A 6,087-nucleotide genomic window follows, 5' to 3' on the forward strand; every position below is an offset into this window, starting at 1 on the left:
CTTTATTAATCCACAAAGACTCACAGGCAGGAACACGCACGTAGCACAGGGAATTTATGTTTAACACTGGACCCTAGACATAAGAAAACAGTGGGCATAAGTAATTGGAACTAAAGAGGAAATAAACGAGACACAGCTGAATCAGACAGAACTCAATGGGCACATGAACAAGAACAACCAAATAAGGGCATGATCAAACACGAGGGAGAAACTAGGACATGGAGAGCACATGGTACCCATTCTGGGAGCCATGGCGGAGCGGGCAGTTTAAGAGGCCATGGTGGAGTGGGCAGCTCGGGGAGCCATGGTGGAGCAGGCAGACTAGGGAGCCATGGCAGACCAGGCAGCTTGGGGAGCCATGGTGGGGAGGCCTCCGTGGCCTTGGCCTCGGCACTCGTCCTGTCCTCTACGGCTTTTTATTGCCCTATAGCCCCCCCAAAAAAAATTCCTTGGGGGAAACTTTGGGTTCTGAGGCCCTCCGTGGTCCAGGCTTAGGAACAAAAATTTGGTAAAAATGTTGGGTTCTGAGGCCCTCCGTGGGCCAGACGTGGGATCAGCGGCCCTCCCTGGGCTTGACTCGAGAACTGTGGCCCTCCCTGGGCCAGACGTGGGAATAGAGGCCCTCTCTGGGCTTAACTTGGGAACAGGAGCCCTCTCTGGACTGGATGTGGGAGCCGACACTGGAGCAGACTCAGGGGCTGGAGCCGACAGTCTTTTTCTACTCATATTTCTCCTTTGGTTTGAGGTTAAGGAGCGGGCTGCTGTCACAATAGGCCTTGGGAGTGAATCGGCCGGCGGGCTTGAAGATGGAGCGGCTGGCGGGCTTGACGCAGAGCTGGGTCTGGATCGGGGCTGGACATTCTCCAGACACCGGAGGATACCTTCCCTCCAGCTCAGTCCAGTGGTGTCTTTGAGGTCCACGGGGCGATGGTAATTGGCCTCGATCCAGAACAAAGAATTAAGCATGGTGTCATCCAACACTGTCATAGCCACGAGCCCGCAGAATTCCCAGGCGAACTCTACAAAGAGGAGATCCCTACAGGCTAGGGAAAAAAAAAAAAACGTAAAAAAAACGGAAACAAAAAAACGAGGAGAAGGGGCACCGCTTACTGTTTGCAGGTCCAGTGTTCTGTCACGCTGCTACTGCATAGGAGCAATGGAGCGCAGAGACGATGGAGTTTCGCAAAGAACAGTCTTTATTAATCCACAGACTCACAGGCAGGAACAGACACATAGCACAGGGAATTGACGTTTAACACTGGACCCTAGACATAGGAAAACACTGGGCTTAAGTAATCGGAACTAAAGAAGAAATAAACGAGACACAGCTGAATCAGATAGAACTCAATGGGCACAGGAACAGGAACAAACAAATAATGGCATGATCAAACACGAGGGAGAAACTAGGACATGGAGAGCACATGGGGAGCAAAACACAAGACAGGAACACAGGGGCAGTCCATGGGCGTGACACATTCATTATATGAAAAGTATGGAAGTTTGTTCCTGTCATGAGATAAAAAATAAATAAAAATAAAAGTTTCTATATTCTATATACAATTCAATATATTCTATATATCTCAATATTTTATATATTTATATGAGGTAAAAATTGTGAGATATAAAATAATCATTATTTTTATTATTTTTTGTAAATTCTTCAGATAAAAAAAAAAAACTTTTTCACATAATTGCAACGTAAACTTGAAATTGCAATAAAAAAAAACAAAAAAAAACAAATCCGACTTCTGAGTTTATATCACAATTCTGACTTTTTTTTCCTCACAGAAAAGTTACAATTGTATTTATTTTTATTTGGTAACATTTTCTATGAAGTCTGTATGTATAATGAATTATACAGGTTTTCTTAACGCATTATAATGCATACATAATGCCGGCTTCATAGAAAGTGTTATATTTATTTATTTATCTATCTATCTATCTATCTATCTATCTATCTATCTATCTACCTATCTATCTATCTATCTATCTATCTATCTATCTATCTATCTATCTATCTATCTATCTATCTATCTATCTATCTATCTATCTATCTATCTATCTATCTATCTATCTATCTATCTATCTATCTATCTATCTATCTATCTATCTATCTATCTGTTCATCCGTCCATCCATCCATCCCGTGGCAGAAATAAGGCAAAAAAAAATAAAAATAATTATTGTATGCCTGAAAGTAATATTTTAGTTGTTGAGCAGATTACTTACATTAATTTAGTCATAGTTAATAGGCATTTTAATCATATGTCAGTCAATATCTATCTATCTATCTATCTATCTATCTATCTGTTCATCCGTCCATCCATCCATCCCGTGGCAGAAATAAGGCAAAAAAAAATAAAAATAATTATTGTATGCCTGAAAGTAATATTTTAGTTGTTGAGCAGATTACTTACATTAATTTAGTCATAGTTAATAGGCATTTTAATAATATGTCAGTCAATTGCTGTCTATTTTTATTCTGTATATAATACACTGATAACAAATGGTAACCTAAAATTGTAACATCTAAATAAACTGGCTTTATTCAAGTCAAAAACATTATTTAACATCTCTGAACCAACCTATTAAAATGAATATATACCAGCAAAACTAGTTTTATAGGTTAAACTAGGTAGAAATAGCTCCTTAAGGTAGCATGAACAGGTTACCACTCTTTACAATGCATGAATAGAGAAGGTGGCATTCCCAGGAGTCTTTGTGTGATTTGCCATGTATGGACTTTTGGTTTTATATCTGGATTTTAGGTTTATTTAGTTTTTATTTCTGTTCAAATTATTTATTATTATGATTTTATTTTATTTATGTTTTTTTTTGTTGTGTGCTTTACGTTGATTTATGTAATTTAGCTCTTGCTTATTGTGTTTCATTTTAGTCGTATGTGTTCTTCACTCTAATAGTGTTTTATGTTGATGCAGCTTAATGGTGTCCTATTATAATTACTTTTTTTTTCTTCTTTCTGTTAGGCAATTTAAATGTCATTTAGATAGACTGGGTGAAGTCAAGCTAAGTCACAATATTACATCTCATTTTTAGTTAAGGCATATATGAAAGATACTAATAGATATTAAATAGGTATTTTAGGGCATCTTACAGATGGATCATTTGTGTAATAATATCGCGCTAGCCTCAGGTGGCACACGGCCGATGTTATCACTGCTAAACGTTTCATGCAAAGTGTGAACACCAGAGGCAATTACGAAGACCATCATTTAATCGAGTCTTTATGAAATGAAGTTAACTCAGCACATTGTGTTATAAGAGCTGTTTTTCAAATGCCAAGACTTTTTCAGCTCCACACTGTCACCGTAGCTGTTGAGTTGTGCATAAAAGAAAAGCCACTCTACCCATGCAAATATTTGTTTCACATGCCACCCTGCACTTGAGAGGACACTCAAGCACAGATCTGTGCAGTAAATGCCGTATTAGCGTTTGCCCTGCTGACATTGTCAAGAAAATCCTCTAGAGTCACTTTACATTGCAGTATTCATGTTACACTGTAATTACTATGTAAGTACTATACTACTAATGAACAACAAGCACTTAAATGCTTGTTTATAGCAGGCTCATTTCTTTTCTGCAGTATCATTTGAATGCTGTGACATGACTATGCTTGTGAGATTAAATGTTTAGAATGAGACAAACCAACTAATATCAGAAAATGTATTAAATCCTTATCTAATTATTTGTTGCTGGTAGCCATTGACTTGCGTAGTATGGGGAAAAGAAGATTCCATGGAAGTTAATGGCTACCAGCAACTGTTTGGTTACCAACTTTCTTCAGAATATCTTGTTTGTGTTCAACAGAAGAAAGAAATGCATGCAGGTTTGGAACAACATGAGGGTGAGTAAATGATGACAGGATTTTCATTTTTGATGGTGAACTATCCATTTAAAGGGATACTATAAAAGACAAATAAGATGAAACGCAGGGAAAGGAAAAACTTTAATTGTCATTTCAACAATTTCCATGATTTAATAAGTTCTATTAGGATAAATAAATAAATAAATAAATAAATAAAATTATTTAACATCTCTGAACCAACCTATTAAAATTAATATATACCAGCAAAACTAGTTTTATAGGTTAAACTAGGTAGAAATAGCTCCTTAAGGTAGCATGAACAGGTTACCACTCTTTACAATGCATGAATAGAGAAGGTGGCATTCCCAGGAGTCTTTGTGTGATTTGCCATGTATGGACTTTTGGTTTTATATCTGGATTTTAGGTTTATTTAGTTTTTATTTCTGTTCAAATTATTTATTATTATGATTTTATTTTATTTATGTTTTTTTTTGTTGTGTGCTTTACGTTGATTTATGTAATTTAGCTCTTGCTTATTGTGTTTCATTTTAGTCGTATGTGTTCTTCACTCTAATAGTGTTTTATGTTGATGCAGCTTAATGGTGTCCTATTATAATTACTTTTTTTTTCTTCTTTCTGTTAGGCAATTTAAATGTCATTTAGATAGACTGGGTGAAGTCAAGCTAAGTCACAATATTACATCTCATTTTTAGTTAAGGCATATATGAAAGATACTAATAGATATGAAATAGGTATTTTAGGGCATCTTACAGATGGATCATTTGTGTAATAATATCGCGCTAGCCTCAGGTGGCACACGGCCGATGTTATCACTGCTAAACGTTTCATGCAAAGTGTGAACACCAGAGGCAATTACGAAGACCATAATTTAATCGAGTCTTTATGAAATGAAGTTAACTCAGCACATTGTGTTATAAGAGCTGTTTTTCAAATACCAAGACTTTTTCAGCTCCACACTGTCACCGTAGCTGTTGAGTTGTGCATAAAAGAAAAGCCACTCTACCCATGCAAATATTTGTTTCACATGCCACCCTGCACTTGAGAGGACACTCAAGCACAGATCTGTACAGTAAATGCCGTATTAGCGTTTGCCCTGCTGACATTGTCAAGAAAATCCTCTAGAGTCACTTTACATTGCAGTATTCATGTTACACTGTAATTACTATGTAAGTACTATACTACTAATGAACAACAAGCACTTAAATGCTTGTTTATAGCAGGCTCATTTCTTTTCTGCAGTATCATTTGAATGCTGTGACATGACTATGCTTGTGAGATTAAATGTTTAGAATGAGACAAACCAACTAATATCAGAAAATGTATTAAATCCTTATCTAATTATTTGTTGCTGGTAGCCATTGACTTGCGTAGTATGGGGAAAAGAAGATTCCATGGAAGTTAATGGCTACCAGAAACTGTTTGGTTACCAACTTTCTTCAGAATATCTTGTTTGTGTTCAACAGAAGAAAGAAATGCATGCAGGTTTGGAACAACATGAGGGTGAGTAAATGATGACAGGATTTTCATTTTTGATGGTGAACTATCCATTTAAAGGGATACTATAAAAGACAAATAAGATGAAACGCAGGGAAAGGAAAAACTTTAATTGTCATTTCAACAATTTCCATGATTTAATAAGTTCTATTAGGATAAATAAATAAATAAATAAATAAATAAATAAATAAACATTTATTTTAGGAACAGGAAAAAATAAAAATAAAATAATAATAATAATGAAACACTTCGAATATTTATAAATAAATTGTCAGGTATTTCCTTTTAGAATACACATGACAAGAACTGCTGAAACCAAAGTTGCAAAATTATTTAAAATGCACTCTAGATTCAATTAATTGTAATATTATGAATATGATAGCATAACATAATAACATTAAATAACATAAAAATAAGACATCCACTGGTTCAAAGGTCTATGATCACCATACCTTTGAAAATGCCAGTAGCTGAATGAACGAACGAACGAACAAACGAATGAATAAGCATTTCTTTTAAGAACAACAAAAAAGGAAGAAAGAAAGAAAGAAAGAAAGACTTGGAAATTGTTTTCAATAAATTGCCAGGGTTTTCGTTTTAGAAAGTACATAATAAAAATAGAAAACATTGCTTTATACCTAATTATAATATGATGATAAAATACTATGAAGACAGTGGGATTAAAAGCTCTATTTTTTCTCAGTTTTTATTTTTAATAAAAAATAAATAAATAAAAAAAATAAAAAT

This window comes from Sinocyclocheilus anshuiensis, unplaced genomic scaffold (assembly GCF_001515605.1).
Source record: "Sinocyclocheilus anshuiensis isolate Anshui unplaced genomic scaffold, SAMN03320099.WGS_v1.1 scaffold1469, whole genome shotgun sequence".
Taxonomy (NCBI): domain Eukaryota; kingdom Metazoa; phylum Chordata; class Actinopteri; order Cypriniformes; family Cyprinidae; genus Sinocyclocheilus; species Sinocyclocheilus anshuiensis.